Source organism: Macrobrachium nipponense, chromosome 16 (genome assembly GCF_015104395.2).
Source record: "Macrobrachium nipponense isolate FS-2020 chromosome 16, ASM1510439v2, whole genome shotgun sequence".
NCBI classification, from domain to species: Eukaryota; Metazoa; Arthropoda; class Malacostraca; order Decapoda; family Palaemonidae; genus Macrobrachium; species Macrobrachium nipponense.
The window spans coordinates 33836011-33855380 of NC_087209.1; the positions used below are offsets into that span (position 1 = coordinate 33836011).

A 19370-nucleotide genomic window follows, 5' to 3' on the forward strand; every position below is an offset into this window, starting at 1 on the left:
ATGAGTGTCTGTACACATACACATATACACATTATATATATACATATATACATACACACACGTGTTCACAAACTTACATGCATGCATTTAACCTAAACACACTCGATATGAAAGCTGTGATATATCCGTACATCGGGTTTACATAGAGACCTTGTCATCCTGCTAGTTTAGTGTTTGTGTTCTTAACTCGATATATTTTTAAGACTTATATATTGATGGTATTTTTACCCTTGTTTATGTTAAACACAATGTTGTGCGCCTTCCCATTCTTATGCTTGATGGGCAGGTCCTCAAATCTGTCGATGTTTCAGTGAAACGTAGTATTGAACCGGGAAAGAACGGCTTAAAAGCTCACTGTCGGCAGCTTGAGCCCGAGAGTATTCATTATATATATATATATATATATATATATATATATTATATATATATATATATATATATATATATATATATGTGTGTGTGTGTGTGTGTGTGTGTGTGTGTATTATATATATATATTTGTATTAAATCTTTTAAAACTAAGTTTATAGGTAAATACGTAAAACTCGTTCAACGAACCACCATTGCAGCTATTGTTGCTTTGTGTGTGGTCGCAAAGCAAACAACAGTGGCTGAATCGATGGTTTGAAGTCGTCGTCTGTGCTGTTGACCATTAGTGTAAAGAAACATGCCCGACACAATTACGAGCAGCTTGTTAGTTCATATAGAAATAAATGGTAAAATAAACCCCTGGAAAGATGGTAAGTGAAAGTTACATGATTATCATTTTTTCCTGCCTCCATAAAAGGGACGTGCATTAACCGGGGAATTAATGTTTTCCAGCATTGACATCGAAATCGTCGGTCGAGAGTATCTTCGGTGATACCATGTAACCTTAAAAAATGGATTCCTGGCCATTTTCATAAAACAATATTAACGAAGCCCCCCTCCTGTCTCTGCTGCTGCTGCTGCTGATGCCGTCCGGATAGTTTCGTCATATTTCTGGACTTTTCACTCTGTGCGAGGGATATATCCTTGTAGGGGAGGACTGTATTAATATTTAACTAAAGCCTGATCGATAAACAAAGGGAAAGGCCGAAGATCACTGAATCAATATATATGGCAAGGGAATCGCCCGGAAGGGGGAGATATAGGGTCAAATATTCCGCGATTGAAAAGGGGAACCTTCCATATACCAATAGGAGACGCGCGCGAGAGAGAGAGAGAGAGAGAGAGAGAGAGAGAGAGCGAGAGAGAGAGCGAGAGGAGAGAGAGAGAGAGGGGGGCGGGGGGTGTTTGGCGGTGGGGGATTATAAGGGGCGGGAAGGTGAGAGAGAGGGTGAGGTAAGTAGAATACCGAATTGTAATGTTAGTCAGAAGTACAACTATTGAAAGTGTTAATGTACAATTCTTGCCATTCACTATCAGGTAATAAAAAGTATAATGAAATTTTAACTGAAATGGCTTCTACCAATTTATATGTTCCACCGATGTCATATTGCATATGTTTCGTATTTAAATCCGTCGTATTTACCCTGTGAGTCACAAAGGTGACCACCGTAACTCTTTATGACTTAGCTTTTTGATGTATAAAAATGTCGAAAAATCCTTTGAGTTCCCTCACTCTGCATGATTGCGTCTGGATTTTTAGTTTTCTGTGAAAGGAAACAATTGAGATGGCTGTTTTTCTGTCCGCCCTCAGATCTAAAAAACTATGAAGATAGAGCTTCAAATTTGTATGTTGATCATCCACCCTCCAGTCACCAAACATACCAAACTGCAGACCTCCAGCCGCAGTAACTTCAATTTTTATTTAAGGTTAAAGTCAGCTATGATCGTGTGTCTGTCTCCTCTGTAGGTGCTAACAACACAGGCCTTTACTGGGCCTTGGCTGAGAGTTTCATACAGCATTATATGCTGTACAGAAAACTCGATTGCCATTTTTTACTTATATTTTTTTATCGACACATCATTGTTGCGGTGGCTAGCATTATTGTTTCTCAGTATTACAAAGTTATCAGTTCTTTGTTGCCTTCGTCATGTTTCATATGGGGGAAATACAATTATTTTATATAATTTACAACGGAGCTTTGAAAACTTTGAGTTCGTGACATTGCTACATAGTAGTCGCTTCGTGGTAGGCTACTACAGTGATTATCGCCACGTAGAGATCGTCGTCATCATCATCATGATCATGATCATGATCATCATGATCATCATATCTTTTGAGAAGTGTTGGGATGAACCCTCAGTGGCGTGAGGCTTTAGTAGTCAACTACCTCCTGAGTATTGCTCCCACCATTGCTCACTGTATTTCGAGCATTGTCCAGCCCATGAACTGAGAGGCGCCTCGGATTACATTGTTACTCATTTTTCTAGTTGTGAAAATAGTGTAAAAGATAGTTCCTTTTATAGTAAAAGGCACAAAAAAGTGAACATTTGTAAAGGAAAGAGATCTCCAACGCATGTTTCATCCTCTGTAGTATGGAATGGTTGTTAAGGATTGCAGGACGTTCTGATTCGTAACGATGTAGCGACCTTGAGGATTGTTTCATCGTAGAACTAGTGTCACGTGGAACTCTCTCTCTCTCTCCCTCTCTCTCTCTCTCACTCTCTCTCTCTCCCCGACAAAGAATGTGCCAATCCAACGGTAGGGCAGAGGAGGACGCAGAGGGAGGCAGCTGTGGCAATAGATGTGTCCCTGGGTTTAATACTGCGCGCGGTAGCATAATTCGTGAGAGTTAATTTTCACGTTAGTCATGGTGATGGGGAGATTCCTCCCTCTTCCTCCTTTTCCTCCGATCCAATCTATTTGAGGCTGATGATGATCAGTGACGTGAGGGCTGCGTTCGTTGCTGAGATATTATGCTCTAGCCATCGGGTTCAATTCATGCTCGTCACCTTCAGCGCTCACGCATAGCACACATGATCAACCGAATGAATAAGGGACAGGAAATGTGTGTGTGTGTGTGTGTGTGTGTACAACGCTGATTGTAGCGACACTAAGGTCTCTCTCTCTCTCTCTCTCTCTCTCTCTCTCTGAGCGATGGGCACGTCTCTGGTTGAACGCTTACAATAGGGCATTGGAAGGGGGTAGGACTGGGTATGGTGAAGGGAAAAAGAGAGAGTGAGTCTCGGGCAGCGAGGAAACAAGAGTTAGAGGAGAATGGGTGCGAAGGGAGAGGAGGAGTGTGTCAGAGAGAGAGAGAGAGAGAGAAAGGGGAGGATAATAAATCTCATACACACAAACACACACAGCTGCTGAGACCCTCGTTTTCGCCTGCCTTGTCTGTGTAACTCAGACTTCAATTAACCCCCCTCCCCTCGCTCTTCCTTGCATTTCCATACTAACATACAACAAAAATCCTCAGTGGTCTATCACCTGCCTTACTTGCTGTGGCCTTCTAATGAGTAATGTTTATATTGCCGCAATATGTAAACTAGTGTTTTATTAAGTTTGTGTTATGATCGTGTTGTGCCCATCTTGTAAATAATTAACGGTACATAAGAGACGGCAAGTCACTGCCTAGGGACGCTACGTACCGTCCCGTAACTCAGATCCAGGTACCCTTGTTGCGTAGTTGTTGTTGTTGATAGATTAAACTTATTGGGCTTTTAACATGCGGACAACTAACCCTAAGGAACACGTCATTCAGTTTTTAGAGAAGCCATTTGTGAGAGAGGTTGACGACCCCATGCAAGTCTAATCATAATGTTCATTACCTATAAACTATTGCGGTTACACACGGAAAATGTGGTACGCATTGCGAGGAAAACTTGCTACACGGCATTTTGTTGAAGACTTTGGTAACGTAATGTCAGTGAAGATGGATTATAATTGGAATTTATATATATTTTATACGTTCATACTTTAAATAACAACCATGTGGTCTAATTAGCTTTTTCAGATTTGTGCTGGAATAGAGTTGACTGCTACTTCTGTTGCAGGAGTACTTTGACCGAAGTGCGAGAGGATAACAATTTATGTGGACCACGAACAAAATGAGCCTTCTACCAAGCATCCAAAGTAGTCGAGGACGGAACGCAAAGACGAAAAACGAAAACTTGACGACGAGAAAGCCGTTGTGCTTCTTTCACTGTCAGTGGGATGTAATTGATTTATATAACAGCAAGTGTTATTCGTGGATGAAGAATAAAGCAAATGTATTTGGCCTTGGAAAGAATTTAGATTAAAAAGTACTGCCAAGCAACTTTGCAAATGGAATTTTATGGTCGTTGCACTCATTTCAAATAGATAAATTACAAAAAAACTTAATACTTTTTAATTTTAAAGTTTCGTAAAATACTACAGTTATTAATTTGAAGTAGGTGAGATGTGGAAGCGTCTGGAGGCCGCATGAAACCTGAACGCCGTTTGATTTATTCCTGTTCTTTTCAGGCATCTGTTGTTAATGTTCTTCAAAGCTATAGTGTAGGTATGACTCTTGTCTCTGAAGATGTTAGTGCTTTACAAAGCTACAGAAAATGGTCTTATGTTTATGTCAATGTTATTTGTAGTATGTATCTCGTCGTCTGAAAGTATGCGCTATTTATGTTGCAATGGTCGAGCTGCGGCTTCTCGTGCATTTCTCGTGCATAGTGAAAACAACTTTTCGTTCAGTGGGAATTTGTCAATTAAAGTGTTCGGGATACAAAACCAGGCTTGATCTCTGTGCCGTCATGCCGAAGGCTCCGTTAAGGTGTGAGAGAGCAAGTCCTGGAAACGAAAGCAATGCATCAATTATCTCTTATGACAGACGGCACAAAGAATTGTAACTTTTTTTTTTTTGAAAGTGTTCTGAATTCTTTATGAAGGATCTTCTTATAAATGTAAAGGAATGGAGAAAGTGATTGCGTATACCTTCAATTAACCTAATTGTGTTTAAAGTGGCTGAGAGGGCTTTAGATAATACACACCAAGGCATTTTACATGCGTAAATAATTGATACAAAACACTTAATATTTACATTCCAGTTTCTGCATAGTCATTAACCTTTATTGATAATGGTGGAACGTATGATCATTTTTCGTCAGTCAAGCCGAAACTCATCCACTTGCTTTTTGGTCGCTTTTCTACGTCTACTTTGACGATATGTGGATATTTATTTATTTTATTTCCTCTGTAATAATATTTGCTAGTGTTAATCGGAAAGTGTTTTTTATTATTTTTTTTCTCGGACTCATCCGTGCTTTAATTAAGTAGCTGTTTACTCTAAAACTTCTGATATAGCAAAAATTAAGAGCACTGTTAATGGAACATGATATCTAAACACCTTCTACAAATATAAGGCTTTGGTATCTGTATATCACCTGTAATTTATATTTGCTTTTAACAGTACGCCTGTTGTAATATGTGAAATTTGCAGAGGAAATGTGATTGCTTATTATATTTTGACAGTTCAACGAGTGTCCTTTGTATTTCGACTTCTGCCGTTAATGTTATAGGGCAAAAGTACTAAGGACATTCGTTCCTTCCATTGGGCGTTGTCTCCCTGTCACCTCTAGTTCATTGTGTATTTCTCCGGTTCGCAGTTGTCGTAGTAAGATGATCTAAGGTAATCCCTTTTATTAGTAAGCACATGCCCGTAGTTTTACGAGATTGAGGGAAAATGCTTACTGCGTCACTTTATTCATTAGGTAAAAATTCTATTATTGAAAACTGAGGGAAAATGAAGGTATAACATTAAGACTTCTCACCGGACTAAGGAAATGTGGTATCCTTCACAGTGATATGGATATATATTTACGTTTTGTGTAGAACACTACTCGCATTTATCTATTTATTCTAGTAATGGATGGATATATACCTTTGTCTGTGGAGATTCCCTGACTGAAAACCGTATTTCAATATGGAAATGTGTATCGTCATTTAACAGCTTTACACCTTTTCATTCACGTTATTTGAAGTTAATCTGTTATTGTATTAGAAGGTAAAACCGACAACGAAATGGTCTAGCCTGTCTTTTTGGTCGTCAAGCGCTTGACATTCAAGTCTCAGAGTTTTCACGTAACCATCTCATCACACAGTCTCCAAATATCTCTAAATCTTAAAAGCCATCTTGTTAAACTGACTCCAGGTATCTCATGTTGTCATTTCATCCGAATTTTAGAGGCCATAAAAACCGATAAGAGAGTTGAGATGTTTCATTCATAGTGAGCACGTATTCTGTCGAGGTGTGTTTTTGACGCAGCTGTAAACATGTTGTAAAAGAAGTATTTTATATTTTGAATTTCAATGGATTTTTATGGTTGGTATGTAAACAATATATGAAGGAGGATTAGTTATTATTAAATGATAGTAGTGTTAGAAGTCAGTGTCCAAGAAGATCTAATGTCCCGGCGAGAACCAGTTTCATTCTCCTTGTAAATGTTTCGAGCAATGAGACAGTACCTTTGTCTTGAAACCTTTGAATATTGATGAAAAATTATGTTAAACAATATTCTAAAATTCTTGCATAACAAGAAAAGACGTTATTGAACACTGTCTGTCAAAATAATTATGCAAGTTGATTTGTTTGTTTTATTTGTCGAGTTAAATGAAAGGTATTCAAGTTACATACCTCACTGACCTGACATGAAATTCCCTCCCTCGTCATTCATCTCCCAGGGTGAGGGTGAAGCGCCCCATTCGGATGGATCTTTCGTTTAGTTGGCATTGTGCAGCATGATTAACCATAGCTTTAGGTGTCTGCCGTAGGAAGCGGTTGTTGCAATCATGCCCATCTGAAAGCGAAAATAAAAAAATCTTGTCAGAAAATCGTTGGCTGTTGTGTGGGTTTATCTTATAACTGTAAGACATTTTTGAAAGATGTATCAGAAAAGAACGTAAGACTTCCAAATGCATGTTCTTAATAGAATTCGAGGCTTGTAACCATGAATATTTTTTAATGAATTCTAATCCTTAGAAGCCAAAGTGCTAGCTAGCCAGCCGCGGGTATAATCAGAAAAAATTGTTTGGCTGGTAATTTAACATGACCTCCGAAATTATCAGTACAAATGTATGTTTCTCAGTAATCTTAGCTCATAGCTTGGGTTCCCTTTCGTTCAATTTCATTTATTTGATAATGCATTAAAACTATTGAAGTCAGGCTACTTCATATACGTATATTTATATATACGTTTATATGTGTGTATGTATGTATTTTTGTATAGTGTGTGTGTGTGTGTGTGTACTTTTATTGTGCTCTCACGAAGATTATCACTTTATTTTATTTAAGGTAGATTTGACGGACAGTAAATGTAAATTTGTTTTTTTGTTTTTAAGTAACTGCCGAATCGTTTCCAAGTGATCAGATTTTAAGCCCTGCCATGAAAATAGGATGGAACTTTTGCATACTCGATCGAAACTAAGGGGAGAGATTACACGTAAGTCGTGTCTCCAGTTCTAATGTTAACGATCGCTTTGGTCATGTGGAGCTCATAAAAGGAGCTCATCAACTCTCAGGAATAATTTCGAACGTCTGCATATAACCGAAATTTGGTTGTCATTGGCCGTTTATATTTTCGTTTATGGAAGAAAAGAGTGTTGTAATATGTGTTATTTTGTTTAATTATAAGAACGAAACCCATCAAGCCGTCCTTGTGAGAGTTGAGAATTTTAACTCGTTTTGATTGCACTGTTTGATAAGGGTTTCTCTTTCTTTCTGTACTGTTATTGCTGATTTCGTGCCGCGACGCTCTTTTGGAATATGATAATTACGTATTTAACGCAAATGATGCGTGTCTACTTTGTGTGTAAATGAAAAGAGTCGAAATATGCATTTTAACATTTGATCCTCCTCCGTCTGGCATCTCTGCGGTTGAATATTTCAAGAGGCAATTCAGACTCCAAATCTTGGAAAAGCTGTTTAAGTTCTCCTGAACTTTGTATCAAAGGAATACGTTTTTCTACTTTAAAAGTTCACATGTTCCTTTTGGTATATCAAAACTTGCTTCTCTCGTCTTGGGGATAAAAAAAAAAAAGTTCGGGATGAATTGGTTTTGAGTATAAAAAAAAATACAAGTGGAGTGAGATTACGATACTAATGAATGAAAAAATGTGCGTTGAGTAGATAGTATTGTACTTGGATTTTCTACAATTCTTGATTTCTTGATGATGAAAGGTATAACCAGCTCGTGACCCCTGGATTAATTTTATTGTTATTTGTAAAGAATGATTAGTGTTGTTGATACTGCGTCAAGAATGGTTTGATTAAAAGACTGTGGAGATTTTGAAGACAGTGGTTGTGTTTCTTCAGAGGTGGTTCCACTTTTGTATGGTTTAGCTGAGAGAGAGAGAGAGAGAGAGAGAGAGAGAGAGAGAGAGAGAGAGAGAGAGCGCTAATGGTGTAGGTAATCGTGGATGATTGTATGATTTGAGGAAAAAAAAAAAAATTGAAGGCATAGGTAGGGGAATTTGAGACCATTTGTAAAAGGGAAATTAAGGGAAATTTAATGGAGTGCTAGAGTAATTAGGAGACAAGGGGTTATTCCTGAGTCATAGCATGATCTTACGAGGCAGAAATTGGTATAGCGTGGGTCTTATAAGGCTGAAAGTGGTTTGTTAATTAGGGTTAGGCAAGGAAAGAAGTTTGCTTGAGCGCACGGAAACTTGTACAATACCAAATATGTTATACTGTTAAGCCTTGAGGTGGTGTGTGTGCGTGTCTGAGTGGGATGGCAGTGTCAAGCCACATCTTTATGGAAGTGAAGTGAGATTGTTAAATGTGTTTGAAAAAATTCAAAGCTATTGGAGAGTATTGTTTGTGTCTTGGTTTTGGGAATGAAAGAAACGTATTTGTTTGTTGAAGATAAGGTACAAAATGGCTTTGGCGAGTAAAGAAATTTCTCTAGTGGCGTTTAAAAAATGGGAGAGGTAAGGTTTTAAGACGAAGGGGCATTATTCGGAAAGCTGTCGTTGATAATAAGAAAGGTAAGCTGTAAACGGAGGGGTCGAATGGCTTCAAACGATTGGGTCAATAACCTAGATGTTGTGACGCCAGTTTTTAACAGACATAAGACGATTCCTTTTTGTTTTTTGACGAACATTAAGAGACTGTGTGGCTCTGAGTGTTGCATTTATAATTATTTAATGAGTTTTAATCCTGTTATCAGTCTTTTCAACAGTGAATTGCTGTCTTACTTTGTGGCTTTTGGTTGCTTCTTTTATCAACTGTAATTTCATTTCACATGTTTGGAATTTGTGAGGTCGAATCTACTTGTTACATCGAACCTAGATGTGTGTAGGAACCTTAATCAGTAAAAAATGAGAAATCTCATCAGTTTTGCTTACAATGACAAGTTATTTTTCCTGAACACGAAGTAATCGCCATAGTAAATCGTTTATAAATCCCCAAACATGGAAGCTTTCGGTGTTGAGTCGCAGTTTAATCACGGGAAGCAATTTGGAGAAGGTAAACCAGAACGCCGTTCAAATCGAAAAAGAAAGTGATTTCATCACCTGCGCCTGTACAGGCAAGAAGAGAAAGAGAAAAATGGCCAGCGCTGTATGTAATATCTGTAGTGTGTGTGTCACGTTTGTCTTTTTGCCGGATCAGTTCTGAAATCAATTAGTTTGGACATGGCCCTCAGCGCCGGGTGTCAACAACACGTCGAACATGAAATTTGGGTTGACGGAGGATGTTTGTCTGTCTAAAAGGCGGCTTCACAACCCTCCCCTGCTGTGCCCCCTCTTCTCTCTCTCTCTCTCTCTCTCTCTCTCTCTAAATGGGGTTGAAAGCTTCGCGCACCACCACTGGGATTTTGCGAGTATCGATAGGTTGTCCCGTTTAGAAATCGCAGGCAGCCGTCCTCTCCCCCTCCCCAATTGTTGACGTGAAGTCGGTAGTTGTGACAAGATTGCGAGAGAAGGAGAGAGAGAGAGACTGTACTCAAGTGATTTTTTTTCACTGTTTTATATTTCTCAGTGGTCTCAGTGATAAAAGATATGGTCAGAAAAGATCTGTATAACAGAAAATTCAGAAACTTGCTCCCATAGTTGTGCACGCACCATGGTGGGCTTATTTTTATTCTATCTTTAATGTAAAGTTAATGCTATAAATCTGATTAAAATCACTGTCAGATGCAAAGAGGACTATTAATGTGCCGTGAAGCATAGAGTTATGTTTATTCGAGAAGCGTTTGAAGTTTTTCCATAAATATACGAAACAAAAACACTTACAAGACCCGAAGGCTTGTGCTTACCATGTATGTGCATTCTTCGGTGGCTTGTTCAGTTTCTTCACTCGTGTAAGAATGTGTATGAAAAGCACCCACGTTTTTGGAGGAAATTCATTCAATTGACATTTGAGTGGTCATTAAACGGAATGTCGCAAAACACATCACTTTTCTAATGATTTTGGTAATGGAGTTTTCTTTCTCTTTTCTCTATTTCTGTTCACATATCGCACATTTCTTCGTAGGTCATACCGGCACCAAGCTTTCCTTGGTAATACTGAAACTAGTAGTATATTGCATCTCCTGATCACGCTGGTAAGCATCGGAGCATTTTGATGCTGTTTGGCGAGTGTCCGCATTAAGCGACATTTTCTTGATGAATGCTGCATCTTTCCAGGCCCGAATGGGGAAATGCAGCTGCTGCCACCAGCCATGCACTTATACGTCTGGGTGGACGAATCGTGGAGTCGACAAAACCCCTCCCCCCAACCCTCCTCTTCCACCTTAACAATAAATGAGGGGCCGAGGAAAGGAAAGGCATTCCTCCCCCAAACATCCCCCAACTGCGGCAGAGGAAAATACGGATTGGTGGATGCTGGTGTGATCTACCCCTCCTCCTCCTCCCTCTGCTTTCTCTTCTCTCTCCTTCCATTCCCAATTCATTATCGGGTTTTCTGCTCCCCTCTTTTCTCCTTCCTAAGTTTGTTTCTTCCCAGCTTTCAATTATCGGCTCTTGTTTTGATTTTATGTCGTATGCCGTTCCTGTCTGTCTTGTAGCACGCTGTGTTCATAATTACAAGTACAGTAATGTTAACGATACTATTACTCTTTTATACTCATTCTCTTGGCGAAAACTTAACTTCCTTTAAAAGTCCTCTCCGAGACATTGTTTTAGTTTTCTTTGCTGTAGCTCGCATTTTAAATACATATTTTTGGTTTTTGCTAAATTGAGCTGGAGAAAAATATCCTATCGTATCGTCGCCAGTTTAGATTTTTGGGATGATATGGCACAGACAATAAACATATCCTTGAGACAGTACATTATGAACCAGAAATTGAGTGCTGTTTACATTATATGCTTATGCGTTATACAGAACAGCTGCTCCAACTTTAGAGGAGGCTTATCCGGCTTATCCCCTCATGTCTGTGGAAGTTCCTGACTGTTCACTCGATAGGGCGGAATCAAAAGCCTTTTGCTTTCGTAGAATATTACATGTTTTCTGAATTCTCCTCAACCTTGTCAAGGTCTCTCTCTCTCTCTCTCTCTCTCTCTCTCTCTCTCTCTCTCTCTCTCTCTCTCTCTCTCTCATATAGTAGGCGTTGCTCCCGAGAGCGCACGGGCAGCATCCCCTGTAACACATGTCATACCTTCTCATCTTACATGTATGTATTGTGTTAACGTACTGAGCAAGAGGACCATCAAACGATGAACTATTTATCCTGGTTTATGGATGGATGCACTCTCAAATATTTATTGTATTGAGGAAATAAAATTGTTTTGCAGTTAGTTACTTCATGTTGTGCGTGGTATCTTTTTTTTTTTTTTTTTTATTACTGTTGACCCATTTATAATCTTGTCTCGTGAGGTTTGTACTTTACCAAATTTTAGAAACACCCAAACAATGCCAATGGTAGCAATACAATCTACACACGTGCATATATATATCATATATATATATATATATATATATATATATATAAAATATATATATATATGCACGTGTGTAGATTATATTGCTACCATTGGTAACATAGGTTCTCATATTTGCTTCTCTTTTAGATGAATTATTCCCGAGAAATTAGTTGTTCGTTAACTAGTTAAGGTCTGTACATGTGTAATATCATAATCATAGCTTGATTTGCTATTTCGTGTGGATTTCGAATACGCAGTAGAAATGTTAGACCATAATTTGGTGCCAGGTATTTTTGAGTGCTTTCATGAACTAATTTTGTGCGTAGGTTGTTTCTCTCTCGTGCGTGGATGTTGCATTGATCTCCGCAATCACTGTTTTGAGCTTCAAAGGCACACTGAAGAAAATTGATTTTCGTTGCCTGCTCCAAATACCCTCCCCTCACTTTTTTCCTTTTTTAACGGATATAACTGAATTTTGAAGTGGGAAGTCGTGCTGGGATTTGTGACTCTTGAAGATTCAAGAGTTGCCATTTGTATTGTAGTTTATCCCGCTTATTCCCACATTCCGTTGTAGAATGCCTCTCTCCCTCTATCACTAGTTTGTTTTTAGTTTTTTGTTTTTTTACCCTATCTCTCTCTCTCTCGTATGCGTGAATTATTTGTAGAATAAAATTCTCTCTCTCTCTCTTTCTCTCTCTCTCTCTCCAATATGTTTTTTTAAAAACATGTTTTTACATAAGTTCTCCCTCTCGTATGCGTGAATCTTTTGTAGAGAAATTTCCCTCTCTCTCTCTCTCTCTCTCTCTCTCTCTCTCTCTCACAGATTGTATGTTTTACAATGACTGACTGACTGTTACTCACAAGCGTGTACATATGCGTATAGTTTTTTGTGTACTTTGCATACACACATGCACACGATTTCACCCGTTCTTGCCTCCATTCTGTCCTGCCCTTCTCCCCTGTCCACGGTTTTCCGACACCTTGGCAGCTGTCACGCCACTATGAGGGTTAGCAGAGGCAGCGATTCAATGTGGGAAATGAGCGATATAAACTGGGGTCATGTTGTCGGGGAATCGGAGTTTCTTTCGCAAAGTTTCGTGATTCGTTTTGCTTCGTCTCTTTCCTCTTTTTATTTTTATTTTTTATTTTTTTTTTAAGTCGCATTTCCAGTCTCAATCCTTTCAGTGAGTATTTTTTTTTCCCAGTGAGTATTATGACCAGGTGTAATTTTTAAAAAATGACTGTATAAGAAAACAATGAGGTTTTAATTACCGTCTTACATAGCATATTAAAATTAAATCCATGCCACCAAAAGTCAGACAGTATGCATTTGTGGATTTCGGTGCTGTTTTCGTAACGGCTATATCTATTCAGTTTTTCTTTTGTTTATTGTTCGTGGAACTGTTAAAAATCGCAAAGAACTGCGTTTTGTCGTTTTCAATTGAAAATTGCTTTTTACTGCAGTGAAATCTACTACCAGTTTGCCTGGAGAGAGAGAGAGAGAGAGAGACGAGAGAGAGAGAGAGAGAGAGAGAGAGAGTGGGGGGGTGGGGGAACATGCGGAATTGACGGCAACAGATGCTACCCCTCAGTAAACAAATCCCGGTCGTCATACATATTCATAATGGGGATTTTTCTTTGCCTTGTAACACCTTGCCGACTGACTTTTAGCAATTCTCTTTCTCTTTTTGCCGTTCTTGAGAGCCTGTGCTCTTGTTGGCTGCGGCGCGCGCATGGAACAGCAGTTTCTTTAAAAATCGACGGAATATGGTTGACATTTGTTAGGTCTAGCTGAATATGATTTTAAGTATTTCATGGTGTTCGTTTCTGTTAATGGAAGGGCCTTGGGCAGCGGGTAAGCTAATGCCCTTTCTCTTGTCTAATCCAGGGTAGCAATAAGAAATAAAAGGGAAAAATATAGGAGTCAGGGACCGTGGAAGGATGGAGACAAATTTCAAAGCTCAACACGAGAAAAAAAAGAACTTCCAAATAGCGTATATATATATATATATATATATATATATATATATATATATATATATATATATATATATATATATATATATATATATATATATATATATATATATATATATATATATATATATATATATATATATATATATATATATATATATATATATATTAAAGGCAGCATAACGTTATTCTTAGCAGCTGGGAGGATCCTTTGAAATTTTAATGCTTATTTCATTTGGCGTGGTACTGATTTTTTTGTTTTTTTTTTTTTTTTTTTGCTTAATAGTAAATATTAGATTTTAATATGGCATAGCTTTAATGTATAGGTAATCTTGCAAAGTCAATCGTAACACAATGTCGCTCTGTAAAAGGAAGATACGGATGGGTTTTATTGTTTATATTGAAATTAGGAGTGCCACCTTGCAAGTCTGCGTGATTTGTGTCATAGTTCATCCTTTGTTTGAAACAAAAACTTTAGTGTTTTGTATTATATATATATAATATATATATATATATATATATATATATATATATATATATATATATATATATATATATATATATATATATATGTGTGTGTGTGTGTGTGTGTGTGTAAGTTTATCTGTGTAACACCACATTAACTTATCCTTGTTGGAATTCCGACTAAAAGAAAATATTGTACCAGTGTGCAGTTCAGTTGTCGTTGGAAAAGTGTTATAGCGTAGTATATCATCAGTGTGAAGAAAAGTAGGAGAATAGAGCTTGGTGGCCTGTGCGGAGTGTCAGTGGGGGGAGGAGGGGGTGGGGTGTTGTCATGGAAGGGGGTGTGGGAGGGCCAGGGCGTAATGCGCTGCCCATTGGGTAAGTAGATATTTCCTTTGAGGGCGTTTGGCGGTATGGGATTGGTCTCAAGGTAACAAACACAGTATGCACTCTTATGTAAAGGTTTTGCTCGAAGTGCATCCTGAAGATTCCATCTTTTCACTAACGTTCCTTTCGCATTCTTAGCATATGTTGGTTGGCCCGTGGGATTCGTAGAGACCTCGCTCCTCCGCAAAAGTCAAAGCGTTTGGTTTACGAAAGTGTCCTGAATATATTGGCACCTAACTTTTCAGTCTTCAATAAACACCTCCTGTATGTGAAAAGTTTTGTTTGCAATATTTGTAGTATTTGTTCATTAGTCTTTCCACGTATTGAAACATACGTTTCCCTTTTTCGCGACTACGTCCAATTGCCAGAGGTTGTTAGGTGTTGTGACTCAAGGGGCCGAAAATCCATACATCCCCTTCTGCAAATTGAATTTGATTTCTTTTCACTTTTGGTAACATTTTACACAGAAGATTTTTTGCGTCCATGAAATTTGCTCCCGTCTTTTTTCTTTTGGGGGAATGGAAGGGGAAATAGGTTAAAGCATGGAGGGAAATCTCTCGCGTTGACGGCTCCACTGAAATTCACAGACAGTTCTGCTGGGTGTGGTTTTGTGATCTCCCTCCACCAGTGACGGCGGCGCTGAGAATGAACCGAAACATCTTGCGAACGGTTTTGGGATTGTTCTTTCTATTCGAGTGGTATTAATAACGAGATCTTTGTGGTTGCCACCGCCATGGGCTTTGAATAGCTGTGAAGATCAATTCATTTTTATTTGTAACGAACATAAAAAATAAACAATAAATGAAAGAAGTAAACCTTGCTGTGAGTCGAATTCTTTTTCAGCTGATTTTGAAATGTAAATGACTGAATTTAACTGAAAACTATGTTTGGTCTCCATTTGACTTCGTGTGTTGCCATTTCGACATGATTGAAGTTTTACTTTTTTCTTTTTGTCTGCTAAAGTATAATGTCTTTTTAGGACATCTTTCTAGTATTCTAGTATTTTTTGCGGGCAAAGCCTTAGATGAAATGGACTAAATGACGTGGTCCACGCCTTTTAATATGCTTTTGCTTATTGATTTTTGTACACTGTACGGTTATAATTCTCTCTCTCTTCTCTCTCTCTCTCTCTCTCTCTCTCTCTGTGACACAAACAGTTCCTCGTAACATTTGGAGTGCCCCTCCCCTGCTCTTCTCTGGTTCCCCTGGTCCTTTCGGATCATTAGCGCTTAGGGGTCCCCCATCACCACGTGTCCCGAGTGGCGACTGTCCCCACTCCCCACATAATTTCTATGTTAAGTGTTTCTATATTTCTTGGCTATTTCAAAGATTCCCAAACGCTCGCTCTTTAATGGACTTCATTTTACCCGATACAACGCGGAGTGTTTTCCCTTTTCCTAATTTTGTTATATATATACTCGACTGCTTTTTTTCATAAATCCGTCTGTATAAGCGGAGCGTAGTGTAAGGAGAAATATTTAATTTTCTTCAATGTTAGATTGAATACTTTAAAGGGTAGAGTATTTTCTACTTTACGTAAATTGAGCTTTAAACTTGAAGTCACATTATATGAAGGATAAAGGAATTTTGCGCTGTAGTTTGTAGGTAAATGGCATTGCAATATCTGCAGTTATCGAATTCGTTTGGCCTAATTAATCCGCACCTTCCAACTTTCTGTGTGCGTGCGTGTGTGTGTGTAATATATATATATATATATATATATATATAATATAGGTAGATAGATAGATACATTCTTCGTAGAAGCGCAGTTTCTTTGACAGCGTATACTAGATCGGTACAGAAATGGTTACCCGCGCATTTAGTGCTCACTGATGTTTATTAGTATGCAAACACCACCAAACATACACTTAGGCCTTGAAGCATTTTAATATTTTCCGTTTAGTAATTGACACCTGTATGGTTTGGTAAGATTTCCATTGAACATGTCTATTCCTCATGATGTCAGAATTTGTGTGTAAAATGTTTAAACACCTACTCATTAGGTTAATATTGTCTTTTGACATCCGCACACTAATGTGGAAGTGTCATGTAAACATTTGATTGATTGATGATTTCGTAGCCTATCGTTTGTCCTCGAAGCTGGTCTCGCTCTCACCATGGGAACGTTCTTCTTCCCGAATATTCTGCCGAGGATGAATGATGATAAGTTTGACACCTCTGTCCATAGTAAGCCAGCCAGATTGATGCTGTCTCAGCGGGAAAAGGGAGCACATAGTCCCCAAAGGACGAGGCTTGTCGTTCGACGAAGGCTTAGTTCTTGTCTGCTATTTTGCAGCAGTCACCAGTGTAGATGGCTTAGTCATCAAATTCTTTCATGCTGAACTTCTCATTGGCTTGAAGGATAAGAATGGGGTAATTGGTTTAAGGTGTAAAGACCACTTTTTTGGAAGCAGAGATGAGCTGCGCGTTTTGCATAGTGGCTACACACCCGAGGAAAAGGAATTAATTAGAATTGCGGATGAATAAGTGATCTGCCATGAAATGTCTTAGTCTCCTGCAAATGTGTGTCCATGTATGATTATGTACACCCTCACATTTAGCATATACTATTATATATATATAGATATGTGTGTGCGTGTATTTATGTACTGATCGGTGTAAATATACCAATTAGTCATACTATGATAATTATTGTTTTAATAATTCGGTAAGTACTCTTATCTTAATCTTCCGTTTGTAATTATTACATTTTCCACTGGGCGTTATAATTTAAATGGAGAAGTAGAAATTCAGAAATATGTTATTTATTCACTAACTATTCAGCTTTTCAGGATATTTACCGTTAAAATGAAAGAACAAAGAAATCTTACAGATCTTGGGAAGGTCTGGTCAGCAGCTACCAAAAATTATAGCTGGACACAAAGTCGGCCTTCTCATATTTTAGCAGTTTACAAAAATTGTTGGAGACGGCTGCTTGGCCCATCAGATGATGCTTGTACAATGCATTGCGTCATGTTAACTGGTGAGAATCAGACATATTGCAGTGACTAGCCCAGTCGCCTAAACTGTCAGTATTGCTATGTTGTAATAGGCTCCCACCCCTTGTGATTCGGATAGTTGTTATCCTTTTTTGTTAGGTCCTGAAGAGTTTTTTTTATTCTTTGGTCAATGAACCAGATAGAGTAAAAGTTGTATGGAAATGAACTGTATTTTCTTTCATACATCCACGTCTAACTCAGCCTCTTGTTTTTACCTTTATTTTAACTAATATCTATTTTTTATTCTATATTTTTAATATGATTGTTTACAGCATACCTTACCTAACTATTGATTCTGCCATGAAAGAAAATAAAATGTGATTGTGGTTTCAACATTTATCTTACTTCCTTTCGGTGAACTTGCCATAATGTCCAATATCGTACATGTACCACACGCAGACGAATGCAGTTTGAAATATATAAGGATAATTTGATTTGAATTTTGAATTCCATTATTCCGTTGCAGTCTACGTTTTAGTAAGTAAGAAAACATATATTTGAACACAAACACACACACACACATACACACATATATGTATGCATAAATCTCATATTCAGAATTATTGTTCCAATATATACTTGGCAGCACTGACATCAGACAATTCAGTACATCTTATACTGAATATATGAAAATGGATGAGTCAGCGTAATTCAGTAGATTGAAGGATACTAGTCACAGCTCATTCACGGGAGAAAGATGTTACTTAATGGAACTAACGTACGTGACAGGCGTCGATGGGGCTGGTATTAGTTCTTAGGTCACTCTCTTGGTCTATCGTAGTCTACTTCATGAACAAGGAAGCTCATGTCTCATACACACACACACACACACACACACACACACACACACATATATATATATATATAAATTGTATATATATATATATATAAATTATATACATATGTATGTATGTATGTATATATATATACATATACATACACACACACATATATATATATATATATATATATATATATATTATATATATATATATAGAGAGAGAGAGAGAGAGAGAGAGAGAGAGAGAGAGAGAGAGAGAGAGAGAGAGAGAGAGAGAGAGATTACTGTTCTTGAATAACTGACTCTTAATTTCGTATTGTGTGTTTGATGCATGAAAATTCAACTGATTTTATGCTTCTGTAAATTCTTAGTGCTTATGGTAGAAGTAATAATGCGTTATTGATATAGAAAGTTTGAAAAAACTTTCCTCTTACATATTCAGTACAATGTGTATGTGTGTTTGGCTAGTTCTTCCTCCTGTTTGTGAAAAAATATGAATTCTATATGGGCGGACGTCGTTATTCTAGCAAAATACTAAAGACTGTTGTGCAGTGATAAAAAATAAACGTGTTACAGGATTTCCTTCCTCAAAAAGAGAAAGAGAGTGACTTTGAGAGCTGGACCTTGATGGGAATTCATTGCAAAAACGCGAAGTTGTGGAGCAGGTGTAAGGGTGGTAAAGTTGATTTGTTCGTGCACAAAGCAGGGACAGGAATTTTTAATATCGTATTATGCTGATATTGGATGTTATATACTTGACTCTATTTTATATATCGTATTATACTGATGTTGGATGTTAGTGAAAGTGTTAATGAAGTGCTCTTTTTTTACCAACTAAACGTGGGTAAAGCTCAGCTAGCCTGAAGGATATATTATTCAAAAGCTTGTTGCGATGCAGAATTGTTCAGGATAGTTGTTAGTGTGATATAGATAGTTATAAAAATATGGGTTTCACACAAAAAATTATAAGATAGTATGTGGAGAGCTAGTGAAA

General features: G+C 37.8%; 1 long non-coding RNA gene across 2 annotated transcripts in view; it reads left to right on the plus strand.

Moving 5' to 3' along the window:
* Nucleotides 1-19370, plus strand: part of LOC135195654 (uncharacterized) — a 215284-nt gene that overhangs the window by 51569 nt on the left and 144345 nt on the right. Inside the window, exon 4 of one of the 2 annotated variants that reach the window (XR_010310205.1) lies at nt 3928-6099. The exons of the other annotated variant lie outside the window; for it this stretch is intronic. This is a non-coding gene — a long non-coding RNA (uncharacterized LOC135195654). Of the gene's footprint in view, nt 1-3927; nt 6100-19370 lie in introns of those variants that run through there. 2 annotated transcript variants of the gene reach the window in all.